We start from the raw sequence: 16,022 nt of genomic DNA, 5'->3' as shown, positions 1-16,022 counted from the left end.
GCCTAATTGTAAATTGAAAGGAAAAGGATACAGTTTTCAAAATGTTTTACAAGTTTTTAGAGTGGCAAGCAAACAGTAACCTTTAGAAATCACTTAGAGTCCACCCAAGTGTGTTCTGTGAAGCAGTCAAGTTTACTGTTAACTGTGGAGGAGCTGCATAGATTCACAGCTCAGGTGGGAAAATCTGTTGAGAGAACAACTATTAGTCCTGAACTCCACAAATTGGTCTTTATCAAACATTTTGTAAGAAAGCCCTATTTGAGGTCTGTCATGATTCATATACAGGTCCTTCTCAAAATATTAGCATATTGTGATAAAGTTCATTATTTTCCATAATGTCATGATGAAAATGTAACATTCATATATTTTAGATTCATTGCACACTAACTGAAATATTTCAGGTCTTTTATTGTCTTAATACGGATGATTTTGTCATACAGCTCATGAAAACCCAAAATTCCTATCTCACAAAATTAGCATATCATTAAAAGGGTCTCTAAACGAGCTATGAACCTAATCATCTGAATCAACGAGTTAACTCTAAACACCTGCAAAAGATTCCTGAGGCCTTTAAAACTCCCAGTCTGGTTCATCACTCAAAACCCCAATCATGGGTAAGACTGCCGACCTGACTGCTGTCCAGAAGGCCACTATTGACACTCTCAAGCAAGAGGGTAAGACACAGAAAGAAATTTCTGAACGAATAGGCTGTTCCCAGAGTGCTGTATCAAGGCACCTCAGTGGGAAGTCTGTGGGAAGGAAAAAGTGTGGCAGAAAACGCTGCACAACAAGAAGAGGTGACCGGACCCTGAGGATGATTGTGGAGAAGGGCCGATTCCAGACCTTGGGGGACCTGCGGAAGCAGTGGACAGAGTCTGGACTAGAAACATCCAGAGCCACCGTGCACAGGCGTGTGCAGGAAATGGGCTACAGGTGCCGCATTCCCCGGGTCAAGCCACTTTTGAACCAGAAACAGCGGCAGAAGCGCCTGACCTGGGCTACAGAGAAGCAGCACTGGACAGTTTCTCAGTGGTCCAAAGTACTTTTTTCGGATGAAAGCAAATTCTGCATGTCATTCGGAAATCAAGGTGCCAGAGTCTGGAGGAAGACTGGGGAGAAGGAAATGCCAAAATGCCAGAAGTCCAGTGTCAAGTACCCACAGTCAGTGATGGTCTGGGGTGCCGTGTCAGCTGCTGGTGTTGGTCCACTGTGTTTTATCAAGGGCAGGGTCAATGCAGCTAGCTATCAGGAGATTTTGGAGCACTTCATGCTTCCATCTGCTGAAAGGCTTTATGGAGATGATTTCATTTTTCAGCACGACCTGGCACCTGCTCACAGTGCCAAAACCACTGGTAAATGGTTTACTGACCATGGTATCACTGTGCTCAATTGGCCTGCCAACTCTCTTGACCTGAACCCCATAGAGAATCTGTGGGATATTGTGAAGAGAACGTTGAGAGACTCAAGACCCAACACTCTGGATGAGCTAAAGGCCACTATCGAAGCATCCTGGGCCTCCATAAGACCTCAGCAGTGCCACAGGCTGATTGCCTCCATGCCGCGCCGCATTGAAGCAGTCATTTCTGCCAAAGGATTCCCGACCAAGTATTGAGTGCATAACTGTACATGATTATTTGAAAGTTGACGTTTTTTGTATTAAAAACACTTTTCTTTTATTGGTCGGATGAAATATGCTAATTTTGTGAGATAGGCATTTTGGGTTTTCATGAGCTGTATGCCAAAATCATCCGTATTAAGACAATAAAAGACCTGAAATATTTCAGTTAGTATGCAATGAATCTAAAATATATGAATGTTAAATTTACATCATTACATTATGAAAAATAATGAACTTTATCACAATATGCTAATATTTTTAGAAGGACCTGTAAAAGGGTACATCAATTGTGGAAGAAGGTGTTCTGGTCAGATGAGACCAAAATGTAAGTTTTTAGCCTAAACTCCAAATGCTTAGGTGGAAAAATGTATACACGTCATCCCTGTGATGGTGTTGGCAGTATCGTGCTGTGGGGATACTCTGTGGTAAGGACAAGGAAGCTGGTCAGACTTTATGAGGAGATGGATGGAGCTAAATACAGGACAATAATGGAGGACAACCTCCAGATTCAGCCAGAGCTACAATGGAATGGTTTAGACAAAAGCATATTCATGACTTAGAATGGCCCAGTCAAAGTCCAGGCCTATATCCAATTGATAATCTGGGGAAAGAGATGCAGACCCTCTCGATTTATGACAGAGGTTGAGCTATTTTGTTAAAAGAACAGTGGGGACAAATGCCTTGTTTCTGGATGTACAAAGCTGGTATAGACATACAATTCACTGCAAAATGAATAAATGCTACATTTCTAATAAATATTTTAGTTAGAATATCTTGTTTGAAAAGGGAGTATATGCTTAAAACAGAGGACTATACCACCAATTGATTTGAAGCAACTTTTATAAAAGGAAGTATCAAAAGGTGCAGACATAAAACACTATTTCAAAACGTTTTTTTACAAAAGTTTAGTGTATAAGCAGGAAAACTGTTAAGTATGAAGGAAGTGTCAGTGAATATGGCACGATTTGCTTTTGTTAAAAAGCTGCTGGATTGCAGTTTAAAGTATTTCTGAGAATACCATTTCAGTTGTTCAGTTCGGCTTAAATATCCTTGTAGAATTCTGCATTCAAAGAAAGAAAAACACAAACGCCGGTGGTTTTGATGTGGGCGGTTTGAGTTAAAGAAATCTACATTCCATTATTTCTATTTTGTGAAGGATTAATGTGTATTCCTGCTAAAAGGACAACACAAAGTGAACAACACTCCAGCACAGTGTAAAAACAGCATTTTAGAAATCCCCGGTACGCTACAGTCCCTTGTATTTCAGATACCAAACTAGTCTTCTTTCCTGTCCACTGAACTAGACTTTAGGTAAACTACAACTATGTCAATAAAGCTGCAAAGAAAATGGTACCAGATGTGAAACACAGCAGCTCAAATGTCTGAGTTCCCAGCAGGTAAAACCCTCCATTTTGATTATTTTTTCAAAACCTCAGCAAACACAATCTACAAATCTGCAAACACAAATGTTATTTAATAGTTTCTTCCAAGATCAGAGGCCTTTGTGACCCAGCAATTAAGGTACAGAGGTCATTGTTGACATATCAGCAGAATTTGCCAACTTCTGTGTTATCATTTGTGAACTAAAAACACAGACCACACGTCAGGTCAGACTGCACTCTGCGTGCATAACCTTTACCCTTTTTTCTGCTGTTGTTAACATTAAATGTGAATAATGTGTATTCTTAATGTTGGGTTAAATTTATTACCATCTTTGAGCCTCTTTGGAAACCTGGCAGAAGTCATAAAATGCCACAATCCAAATTTCTGTTCCTGTACTTAATACGGAATATTTAAAAGTCCTTATCTTAAAACAATTCAATTCAGTTTATTTATATAGCGCCAATTCACAACACGTTGTCTCAAGGCACTTCAAAAAAGTCAGTTACATACATTCCAATTAACCCCTCATGCAGCAATCCCTCATACTGAGCATCCATGTAGCGACAGTGGAGAGGAAAAACTCCCTTTTTACAGGAAGAAACCTCCAGCAGAACCAGGCTCAATGTGAGCGGCCATCTGCCACGACCGACTGGGGTTTAGAAAGAACAGAGCAGAGACACAAAAATAACACAGAAGCACTGATCCAGGAGTACTTTCTATGGGAAGGAAAAGTAAATGTTAATGGATGTAGCTCCTTTAGTTGTTTCATCTAGAAAGAAAGAACAGATAAACTCTGAGCCAGTTTTCAAGGTTAGAGTCTGAAAGAGAGCACATAGAGTTTGTTACAGTAAAGCTCAGTCAATCGCCATGTCTAGGAGAGAGAAAGGGTTAAACACTGAAAGACAGGGCTATGTGGATCATCGGTAGAAGGTGAGCATTAAGTTGTTGCCAGCAGACGTTTGGATGATGCCCCTCTCCAGAAAGGTGTCACAGGTAGATACAGAGTCAGGCCAGGTGTAGCTTCTAGGAAGAGAAAAGAGAGAAAACAAAAAGTTAAAAGCTGAAATAATGTAGCAAAGAGAGTGAAAGTGGTCATTATGTCCTCCAGCAGCCTAAGCCTATAGCTGCATAACTACAGAGATAGCTCAGGATAACCCAAGCCACTCTTATCATAAGCTTTATCAAAAAGGAAAGTTTTAAGTCTAGCCTTAAAAGTAGACAGGGTGACCGCCTCACGGACCAAAACTGGGAGCTGGTTCCACAGGAGAGGAGCCTGATTACTAAAGGATCTGCCTCCCATTCTACTTCTAGAGACTAGGAACCACCAGTAAACCTGCAGTCTGAGAACGAAGTGCTCTGTTAGGAACATATGGAACAATAAGATCTCTGATGTATGATGGAGCTAAATCATTAAGGGCTTTATATGTGAGGAGGAGAATTTTAAATTATATTCTGGATTTAACAGGGAGTCAATGAAGGGAAGCTAAAATAGGAGAAATATGATCTCTCTTTTTAATTTTCATCAGAACTCTTTCTGAATCAGCTGAAGGCTTTTAACTGCATTTTGTGGACATCCTGATAGTAACGAATTACAATAGTCCAGCCTTGAAGTAACAAATGCATAGACTGGTTTTTCAGTGTCACTCCTGGACAGGATATTTCTAATTTTCTGGAGGTGAAAGAAGGAAATCCTAGAAACCTGTTTAATATGGGATTTGATCATGTTCCCGTGTGTCTACCAGCTTTATACATCTAGATACAGACATTTTTTGGCTATTTGTTTTCTGTTGTTGCAAACTAGCTCAAATTCAGTCAGATTGAATGAAGTGCAGCTGTAAACATTGATTTTGAAGTTATGCAATGGATGCTCAATTAGATTCAAGTCTTGAATTTAAATAAGCCATTACAAATCATGGATTTGCTATGATCTAAATCGTCCTATTGTAGATCTGGCTGTACGTGTGGGGTCATTGTCTGCTGGAAGGTGAACCTCTGCTCCAGTCTCAACTGTTTTGCTGCCTCTAACAGATTTTCTTCCAGGATTTTCCTGTCTTTAGCTCTGTCCATGATCTCCGACCAAGTTCCCGGCCTCTGCTGAAGAAAAGCATGCCCACAACATGATGCTGCCACCTCCATGTTTTATTGTTGTATGGTTTGTTCAGAGTGATGTGCTGTATTTGTTTTGCATTAAGGCCAAGAAGCTGTAGTCTGACCAGAGCACATTCTCACATTTGCTCTCTCCTTGTAGTAAACTCTCTGTATGACTTGCAGTAAACTACAGACCTGACTTCTTATGGCATCCTTTCAATAGTAAATTAAATAGATTAAATTACATATACGGGAATACATTTAACTAATTAGGAGAGTTATTTAGACAACTGGTTGCACTGAATTTGTTTTTTCAACAAATGTACCCCACACTTTTCAGATTTTTTAGAAATATGCAAACCAGATCGTTTTCTTTACACTTCCAAAATCATGTACTACTTTCTGTTGGTTTATCACAATAAAATGTCAACAATTACACTGAAATTTTGTGGTTTAACTGTACATTTGAGAAGCAAATAAAATGTTTAGTGCCATATTTTCTAATCTTATTTTCCTCTGCTAGCTAATAATAGAAAAGGTGGATCCACTGTATAGAATGGCTTTTTTCTGATTGGTTAAACCATTCATTGCAATTACCACCAACCAAAAACAAATCCTTACTTTTCTATAATTTCTGTTAAACTGTATGTTGTTCATTCACAAATGGATATATGGATTACAACATTATCTTAAGTGGAAAACAAGAATATTCACGGTATGGGTGATGTGAGGAATGCCGTCTTTGCATTAACTTTTTTTATTGTGGCACTTTTGCTTGATTTGTGTATGTCGATAAAGTAGTTTCTCATCAATTAAAATGAAAATCATAAAACTCTTGTCCTTTTAACCTGCAAAACAGCCTCCAGCTCTGGAAGACCTCACAACCACAGTTAGCACCCACACAAGGCATGAAGCATCAGGATTGGTCAAAAGTCAATGTTCTAGCTATTTAGTTGTTACCTAAAATTTATTTTTTAATTTATTTGCTTTTTTATGAGACCAAAACTATTTAAATGATGAATGAAAGGACTTAGACCAACTGGTTAGTTTGCCCAAATAGAGATTGTTTGGTTATTGTGGTAAAATACTATTGCTAAAAAAAAAGAAAAAACTTATCTGCTTTTATCTGCTTTGGCCTATTTGCAGGTGTTTTAAGAAAAGTTTACTGGCTCATCTTGAATTCAAAGTCATGGTCTAAAATGACTTTTTCAAATATAGATTCCAACTCTCACCAGGTTTTGTGAGGCATGGATCATGACTGAAATAAAGAGACTTCAGGAGTCAGGAAGTCAGCTAAAAATTAGCTTCCTCCCTGTGGTTTCTAGACTCTGGCTTAAAGATGAGGCCTGGAGCTCTGTTAATGTGGTGGGTGCTTTGAGAAGAGCAGTTGGTCCTCTGCATCAAAAGAAGTCAGCAGAGGTTGTTTAAGTATCTGACGAGGATGCATTTTGGGTGTGTGCCTTTAAAGATTTTCCAAGTGAGTCCCACCGGGAGGAGGAAGCAAAGTGTTTAAAGAGTTCCCTGGAGGGACCGTGTGCCAGTTAATGCCTGGAAACAGCTTGGGATGACCTTGGAGAAGCAAAGGAGGGTCGCTGGGGAGCAGGATGTTTGGGTCTCCCTCCTGGTTTAGCAATACCTCATTTATATATATTAAGTGATGGTACTGTACATACCATCATTTTATACTGTACATATATATGGTAGAATTTATTGTGGATAATTAAATACAATACTGAAACTGAATGACAAAGAAAACAGAAAAACATTTTAAAATAGAATGCACAAATTATCATGTATAAAATAAATTATTTGACCAAGTGGTTGCAAGTAAAAACATTAAAAGCATAAATAAATAAAAACATTCAATAAAAATCTAAAACTGGATACCTGGGCTTACCAGAAATACTTAATAATAATAATAATAATAATAATGATTAGAGTTATTAAGTCAGATGGTGAAAATTATCTTTATCCTCACTCTAGCAAACAGCTCTAATGACCATTAATGTCAGAGAAAGAAAAAAAAGCGATCAGATTTACAGTTTACAGGCAGCATCCTTATATTTACTACAATTCTGGTTCGAATATCACAAAATGTGTCAGTTCACCGGATTTTGTATGTTGACAAGCAGACCTAGTTTAAGAATCGCTGACCTAATTCTGCATGCAAACATCCAAGTGTAATGACTGAGTGTGTTTTGACAGGGATACTGTGGGATTGATGAGATAGATGCCAGCATAATACACTGATAGCTTTCACCTGGATTTACCTGGTTGACCTATTTAATGGGAAAAAGCCCTTAAATTCAGCAATTGTTGTAACAGCGCCGAGACTAATCTGCTGGACAGTGTGTCAGTGAACATGCTTCTATCACAGGAGCGACCTCATCCATTATTAACACTTTTTACATAAACCCCTCCCTCTTCTTGTGTCTTCTCCACATTGTTAAATATTTATGCAGAGAGCCACAAAGTCATACAAAACACTCTGCTAGTTTGTTTGGTCTGATAATCTTTCCCCAGTGAGAGTGGGGAGAAAGGCAAATCTTTCTGTAAGAGGCTCTTTGGGGCTTTCATCGAAGTGAAAGACGCATTTCAACCAAGTGGAAATCCTGAAAGATATGCATGCTGCTCTGCATGTTCATGGTGCCATTTTCGATGCTGATCTTCACGCCCTCTTTGCTGTTTTTCCCTTTTGCTGTTTCACAAAGGCAGAATATTATTTGGAATTTGATTAAAATGTTCTAATTAATTTGTGTGTGTCTGATAACTAGCTAGCTTGATAGCTAGCAATGTTGCTAGATAGACTGTTAGCTAGACAGGTAGATTTTGAGCTGGATAATCCAATCTATCTACTCATTGAACAATCATAGTTTAGCATATTCATTCATTCATTCATCTTCAATACCGCTTATTCCATAGTGGGTCGCGGTGTCAAATGTCAAAACAAATAAAAATACACACCATGTTATGTTATTTTAAAGGTGACAATATGTAAAGTGACACAGATATCACAACATATAATATCTCAAGGTACTATACATTCATCACAGTACACAAAACAAGGAGCCCTCTTTGGCAAATGATTGCAAATCAAAATATACAGTCTTAATTGGGAAATGGCAAAATGGAACCCCTGTCACCCATTTACCCATTAAAATGACTGGCAATTCCACCATCCATAACCATCGAGGGGACCAATTCAGAAACTGGACATTCACACCAACAACAGAAACAACCATGATGTTGGTTTCTAACTTGGAAAAGATTACCCCAAATCTAAAATCCCCAAATCCAAATTGATTGCTAGTCAGGAGCACAACTCGCACATGCTTCTCACATCCTGAAAATGACCATAACATCAAAAAACATTACCAAATCTTTCTTTCCTTTGGGATAAAGAACAGGGATTACAGGGACAGGAACACCATCCGCAAGCTGATAACCAGACTCTTCAACACAGCCAGCGGCACTATGTCACATGAGGACATCTATATTCCCCTCCTAAGCTTTGAAACATGGAATTCATCCAAAATCAAATCTTGAAAACGATCACCCACATCATCATTGAAACAGCAAGGCTGCTTGGCCACCATGTCATACCCAACACAGACCAGACAATCTTGAATAACTGATGCCAGCATTTAAAAACTGATGCACTCCACTAATCCCGAGGCAAAGTACAACAAAATTAAGTAAGAATACTATTAAGTAGCTAAACAAACTCACAGGCTTAAGAGCTCACAGACTGAAGAGAAACCCTCAATAACATAGGGGCTTGGGATCAATTTCCAACAATTCATCTTTGCCCAAAATTCACACTCCATATACATTTTTGGCTTAATAATAATACAAAATTTATGATCGCCTTAAAGATCTAATCACCCACCTCAAAATGTTTACTGTAAAACCTAACCACTCTGAATAAACTGCAGTATTGCACTTATAGTGCAGATTCTCCCAAATCTGAACTCTCCTCTCACCCCCAAAAAACTTGCAAACCAGCACTGTGCAGATAGTACACAAGATATCTGCTCAGTGTGGAAAAACGTCTACACCTACTGTAGACCCACCTGGCCACTTCCAGCTGGACAAAGCTGAGATTATCCAAACTGGTACTCAACAGGATGTGTGCTGTGGAGCCTGCAGCCACTGAACAAAACTAATGATCCAAAGCATGAAACTACACACATACATAAATTCTCAGATTTAGGAGAAAATCCATAGCTGGGTTATAATTTAATAGAAAAAATAAAATCCAACGCAGTTACAGCATCAAACTACAACATATTGACTCAAATGTCCATAATGCTATTAAAAATGTGTCCACTAATTGTAGTTTTACTTCAGTGTACTTATTGAAAGTATGCCTTCGAGTTGGAAAAGCCATGTGTTGTATCTTAGCAACCTCCTTACCACCTGTGATGACAAGTGGAGGTTTGGAGCTTTCAAGAGTGTGAGTGAAAATGTGTTATTGCATCATATAGGGGGTGAGAAGAAATCAGTTGGAGGTTGAATGTATTAAGACAAAGCCATCTCCCACAATTCAGTGGAGCGATTAAGGATATGGTTTTCTGAATTTTCTGATTTCAGTATTTGTTGAAAGATGCAGAGATTTTGAAGGTAGATGACTAAAACAAGATTGTCTCAAGGCAGCCAGAAATTAGAGACTTGAGGGATCAGAAGGAGAGAAGAAATGAAAGGGAGGGATAAATCTTTCATCTGAACATCACTACTGGGCTTCTTTTTTTACCAAGTAATAAAAAACACAATCCAATATTAATGTGTATGTCTCTTTCTCTGCGAGTGTATGTTAGGCAAACTCTATTTTTAAATTCAGTTGCTGTACTTGTGCATCTTTTTGGCTACAATGCCTACTGAGCAAAAAGGGGGCACCAAAAGCTGTTGGGAAATGGAAAAAGAAACAACAGTATGCAAATAGAAGGAATAAAAGATGAATGATGTCTGTGGATCAAACTTAAAATAGCTTGTTTATAATACATCAGTGGATTATGGAGACAGAGAGAGTGCAGTGGGCAAAATCTAGTTAGGAATAAGTAGACCCAAGAGGGACTCACGGGTTATTTGATGTAAGAATTATAAAATATTGGAAAGACAGACATTGAGATGACAGCTTTGATGCTGCTATAATCTTATAATTGAAATATTCTCATGGCAGTGATAACCTTCCTTCCTAAACATATCAAATTTAAATAAGTAAAGCGAATAAAGGTACAGAAAGTTTGTTGCATTTGAAATGTGCTCATGGCTGCGATGAAACACAGTGTGTCTTTTATTTCAGCTTTTACTTTAACAATATAAATTATATACCATTCCAGAATTCTCTGAAAAAATATTGCTTCAATCGCTAAATAAGAAGGGTGTAAAGAGTTCCAGCTTACGTCCATATTAATTAGCATAACTCATAGTTTCTGTGTCTGAAAAAACAAATGAGCAGAACATTTGCAGCTCCAGCAAGTGTTTAGTAACTGTTATCAAATCACTTTTAGATTGGAGTCAAAAAATACATATTTCACTTTGTTGTTTGTTGTTGGCAAATTGTTGCATATTGATGCATATTGATGCATATTCAGCATGTACCAAAGATCACATTGTAAGCACTTTGCCACCATCTAGTGTTTAGAATCATACCAAATGATGTGTCAACTAGCTAATTTGTGTGCTAAAATGAATTTTGATGTGCTAGATTTCAATCTTTATTTCATTTAGTCACTGTTCATATTTGTCATGTTTAAGTTTCAGGTTTTATTTTTTGTTCGGGTTAGTTTATGCGTTGTTGTTTTCTTTCTATTGCTGCTCTTCCATTGGTACTGTTAAACAGAAATTGTCACGGAGTGACATTTTTGGACTTTGTTTGTGGCTTTGTGTTTGTTTACCTTTTGCTTAGATGTTTCTATTTTGGTTTTTGTATCATGTTTTTTTTTCTCCCTCTTCCGCCTCCTAGTGTTTACTTCTCAAGTTCTTTTATGGTTGTTTTCTTATTACTTTGTATAGTTTATTATTATTATTATTATTATTATTATTGTAATTATTATAGTTCTTGGTCTTCCCTGGATTCTCTAGTTTTATTTCTCTTTAGTATCTTTGTGTTTAATTGTGTTTTATTATTTGTTCCTTTGCACTCTTCTTGTTTACTAGTTTATTTTCTGTTTCCTTTCCAGTTATTTCAGTCAGTGTGGTTAGGTTTGTTTACTTTTGTATTCAGGTTTTCTTTATGGGTTCTTTGTTTGTTCTCAGGTTGTTATTGTTGTTCCTATGTTCCCTCTAGTTTCTCTGTTTACTTTAGTCATGATTATTCTAGTTTTCTTATTCCCCATTTGATTATTTATCTTTGTCTATAGGTTTGCTTGGTCTGTGTTTCTGTTTATTGTTTATTAGTTACTTTGCCCATCCTCTGCCTTTGTATTTGTTTCACCTTTTCCTTCTGCCTGTCTGCCTCCTTGTCACACCAGTTCCCTGTTTTCTCTGATTACCTGCCCTTTGTTATCCCTCAGTATATCAGTCGGTTTTGTGTCATTATTTGTGGCTGGTTCCTTTTGTTTGTCATACCCCGTTCTCAATCCACGTATTCGTGCTGAGTTTTTTCCATGTGCCTGCAGAACCTCTTGTAAGTTTTTGGATCAGGACTTTGTTTGTATCAGCAGTGCCTTGTTGGGTTTCTTTTGAAGACCTCTGGAAATAAAGCTAAAACCTTTTACAACATGTTGCTGCCCAGCTCTTGTCTGCAAACCCTTTCATGACAGAAATGTCTTCTGACTTTTTTCCCGTATATGAGACCATATTCTTTTCATGTCCTAATTTTTTTTTCCTTTAGTGTTTCATATTCTCCACCTTTTTGAGTTCTTATTACCTCACCTGTATTTACTCTCTCGTCATCTCTTCCAGCAGAGACAATCCTGGGGCTTTTATGTTATTTGTGTTGTCCATCCGTTTTTTTTTTTTATATGAAATGTAGTCTGGTCACCTGTTGGTTTGTCACTGACTTCCTGTGCCTTGATTTCACCATTATTAATGTCCTGTGTTGGAGTTTGATTCTGCTTGTTTGTGTGGTAGCAAGTGAGTTGTTAAATCATTATCCTCTTTCATGTAAAAGTTATGTCATAAACCCCAAACGTTGAGCTCTGAGCTGCTTCCAACCATTCATAAATCATAATCTAGCCAGTGATATCCTGCACACATGCAAGGGGGGTTTCTAGATAGGGACCAACAGGGGCCACTGCCCCTGTAGAATTGGTCCTGGCCCTGTTATGGCTCCTGTACAGAAGACATAATACTAAATCAATTTCTTAAGATGAAATGTGCTAGAATAAAAACTGTAACTGTCCTTTGGACCAATTTCAGTTTGTACCTTTACAGTTTTAGTTTAACAGTTAATTAAGAATGATGGTGTTGCAGTTTTAGCTTAAGTCGCATTGAGTTAGGATCACAGTTTTCATCTTCTAGATGAGGGGTCTGCAACCTGCAGCTCCAGAGCCGCAAGTGGCCCTGTACACTTAATATATGAAACCCTGCAATATAGCCCTGTTTTTTTTGTGTCATTCTTTTCTTCTGTGCCCCAATAAAAAAAACATTGCCCCCCCCCCCCCCCTCTTTCTTTCTAGGTGAAATGACTAAAGGAGCTACATCCCTTAACATTTACTTTTCCTTCCCATAGAGAAAGTACTCCTGGATCGGTGCTTCTTTGTTCTCTTTGTGTCTCTGCTCTGGTCTCTCAAACACCCATTCGGTCGTGGCAGATGGCCGTTCACACTGAGACTGGTTCTGCTGGAGGTTTCTTCCTGTAAAAAGGGAGTTTTTCCTCTCCACTGTCGCTACATGCATGCTCAGTATGAGGGATTGCTGCAAAGTCAACGCCAGTGACTGTCCACTGTCTCTACATGCTCATCCAGGAGGAGGGAATGCTGCAAGTCACTGACTGGATGCAATCTGCTGGGTTTCCTTAGACGGAAAAACTTTTTATCCAATTTGAATAAATAACTAACCCTGACTGCACTGTTCAATGGTTAGGATTAATTGAAATGTATGTACCTGACTGTTGTGAAGTGCCTTGAGTCAACATGTGTTGTGAATTGGCACTATATAAATAAAACCGAATTGAATTGAATGGAATTGAATTGAACACATGGGGACTTGACAACCAAACTTCAATGGTCACCTCGGTAAGTCCACACAGGTAAAATATCTGGATCCTTCTTGTTCAGAACCTCCTCCCTGTACCCTAGAGTAAACTTTATTAGGGAGGATGAAGGGTGATACCCTTGAATGCTGGACTCTCTGGCAACCTCTTCTAAAGATTGGGACAACTATCGCTGTCTTCCACTCCGTAGGTTTTTTTTCAAAATTATTCATAGATCATTGAATAAACACAAAAACAACCACTGCGGGCCCACAATGTCCAGGGCTTTCAGCATCAAGGAACAAATGTCAATATCTTTACTCGCCCTGGTACCATGGAGTTTGTTTAATCTACTTCAGCATCCTCTGCCAAAGGAATGGACTTGACTTCTCCCAAATCCTCTCACAATCTCACCCTTAGACTGCTGCAGATCGGCACCAGCTTCCCCGCAACCCATTATGCAAGACATGGTAGAAAATGACTGACTGACTGACCTCTCACAATCCTCGTCCAACTGAATTCAGGAGATCCTTAAATTGCTTCTTTCACTGCCTGCCAATGGCGATGGTGACAATCGTTCTTGTTTTCCCTGTCTGAGTTGTAGAAAGGTTGTCCAGAACGCTCTTGAGGTCAATTGAAAGTTCTTCTCCACAGCCTGGCCAAATCCCTCCAACTACCACGTATTCACTTACGCAACCAAAAATGCTGCTGTTTTCTTGCCACTTAATACCTGTCAGTTTTTTCATTAGTCTCTAAAGGAGACCAGGTACTAAGGTGTCCTTCAGGTTGACAGCTTCCATCATTGATGGATCCTGTTTGCCATCACGACAATGAGCTTTAGATCACACCCCATGGAAGCCAAATATAAAATGGAGGTCCTAAAAATGCCCAAGTCAGATAGAATTAAAGACTAAAGATTTTTTAATTTCAACTTTCCATATGTAATCTCTGTAAGTGTCTACATAAATGGCATGCAGTAGTAACCACAATGCTCATTTTTATTTATCCTGCACAAAATCACAGCATTGTGGGAAACTCACAAGTCTCTAGGTTTCTGTTCTTGATGTCAGCTTGTTTTTCACAAACATTGAGATAATTAGAAATGGAGTTTTTACTGTTTTTGTTGTCATACGAGGTGAGGAGTCCTTCTTAGAGACCATTTTGTTGGTTTTGTATAACAAAAATGAATATTTACTCAAATAGTCCGTGGTTTCTATTAGTTTACAATTATAACATGTTGTTACCAAGCATTATTTATGATGTTTCTTTATGAATGAATGCAAAAAATGTAGGAGTTTGACCAACTGCAAAAAACAAAATCTAGTCTAATCCTAGTCTACTCATTTGAGCTGATATGAAATGAGTCACTTGCTGTGATGTTTCATCAATATATTCTCCAGTGTCACATGGCGATGACACACAGCACGTGGATCGGGCTGAATGAGCACGCACACAGTTATAAAACATGCAGAAACGCACACATGCACACTTTAAAGGGCCTGACTTCACACGAACGGTGTATCTTTAGGGATCCTCCACGAGGCTTGGCAAGCCTGGTGAAGTCTCAACACAAGCTTGCACGGAGAACATGAAACATCTGTCTCCCAGCTCTTGTGGTTGAGAGCTGCTTCGATTACATATTACTTTTATATTGTGTAATTCAAAAAAATGAAAAACTAATGCTTCTTTTCACTTACTGGTTAATGTTTTTTCTGTGCAGCTGCCTGGTAAACTGCATTTTCATGGCAGTTGTTTAGCAGAGAAAAACCTTTTGTTTGTGTATAGTCTGTAAATGAAGCTCATTTAAATTCATGTAAGTATGTGAGAGTGAGCATGAGGTGTAAAATATTCATTATTTTGTCAAACGGATCAAATAGCATCACTGGCTAAAGTTTTATTAAGATGTAAATAATATCACCGTTTTTAAATTATGAGTAAGTTTTAAGAAATAAATCTTTATTTTAGCAATAAATGTTGACTTTAAAATGTAAAGAGGTTGCATATTCAATTATTCATATTTATCAGGGATTTTAAAAAGAGAGAAAAGTCACATTGCATAAGACAAACACAAGCATACAAAGGGCCCAGTTTAAAGAGTACTGTTTAAAGAGTACTGAGTAAATACACTAATTTGTGCCCAGATCACTCTAACCTGGCACCCCTCCCAACTTAAAATTCCTTGAAATTGCTGGAAAATAGAAAAAACTGGATGAATACAACCTGGATACAACACAGTCTCTTGTCATACCCCTGGAAAAAACAGAAATAAGAGCGCCGCAGAGGAAAGAAACATGTGAGTACATTTGTTTTAGCATGCTTTGCTTTCCCCAGGATGTTAAAAAAATTGTACACTGATTCCAGTCCTAGAAAGAAAATATAATTTTGGACTGAAGGAGAAAAAGACCTTGTTCAAATTTTAATTTTGTCTCTTTCAGAGGTTTTGTATTGAAAATATTATCTGTATCCAGTGTTTGCTCTTCTCGTTTTGCAAACATTGAGTGCCTTATAAACGTATTCAGAGCCATTGACTTTTGCAACATTTTTTACATTTAAACCACAATCGTCAATGTGTATAATTCGTGCATAATTCTAAAGTTGAGGAAAAATTATGTGGGAAAAGTAACACATGCATTTTTTCAAGTCATGCAACAGAATCTCAATTTAATTTAGGTGTGGACTTTGGCTGGCCCATACTAACACATGAACACTCTATTGTAGTTCTAGTTGTATGTTTAGTGTCATTTTCCAGCTGGAAGGTGAACATTCAGTTCTGTTGCTGCTGCTGAAATCTGACAA

The sequence above is a fragment of the Girardinichthys multiradiatus genome, chromosome 5, assembly GCF_021462225.1.
Source record: "Girardinichthys multiradiatus isolate DD_20200921_A chromosome 5, DD_fGirMul_XY1, whole genome shotgun sequence".
Classification (NCBI taxonomy): Eukaryota; Metazoa; Chordata; class Actinopteri; order Cyprinodontiformes; family Goodeidae; genus Girardinichthys; species Girardinichthys multiradiatus.
This window is presented reverse-complemented; position numbering follows the sequence as displayed.